The sequence below is a fragment of the Acinonyx jubatus genome, chromosome E1, assembly GCF_027475565.1.
Source record: "Acinonyx jubatus isolate Ajub_Pintada_27869175 chromosome E1, VMU_Ajub_asm_v1.0, whole genome shotgun sequence".
Lineage (NCBI taxonomy): Eukaryota > Metazoa > Chordata > Mammalia > Carnivora > Felidae > Acinonyx > Acinonyx jubatus.
In genome coordinates, this window is record NC_069397.1 from 55117740 (window position 1) to 55118214 (window position 475).

The following is a 475-nucleotide window of genomic DNA, read 5'->3' on the forward strand; positions in this document are numbered from 1 at the left end:
TAGCCCCGCGCCTCTATGCTAACACAGCCAGAGCGCCCAGCTGGGATTGATTTGAAAAGCGGAGGGCGGGGTTGTTTTCCGCCGGTCGCGGGCAGTGCTGAAATGCCCCCGAGGTGGTGTGTGTCCCGGAGCCTGATCTTTATTCCCCAAACGGACCCTAGCCTCGTATCTGCACTTAAGGCAAAGTTCCCTGGGCGGATGAAAGCTACTCCTGCCAATTACTGCTTTGCTCTCAAGCGCAAAAGCCCTTCCTCCTCTCCCACATGCTCCGGTCCCTCAAAGACCTACTCCGTGTAGCATCGGCTCCGCGGAGTCTCGCCAGATCACCTAATCACAGTCAGCCACCCTCCGCCCCCCGGACTGTACCGTGGACGGAACCATGCATAGTTGCTTGTGTTTTGATTTACCGTTGTGAATTCCCAGCTAGGATGTAAACGCTCTTTGGGCAAGATCGTGAGTCACTTAGCGCTTGGGA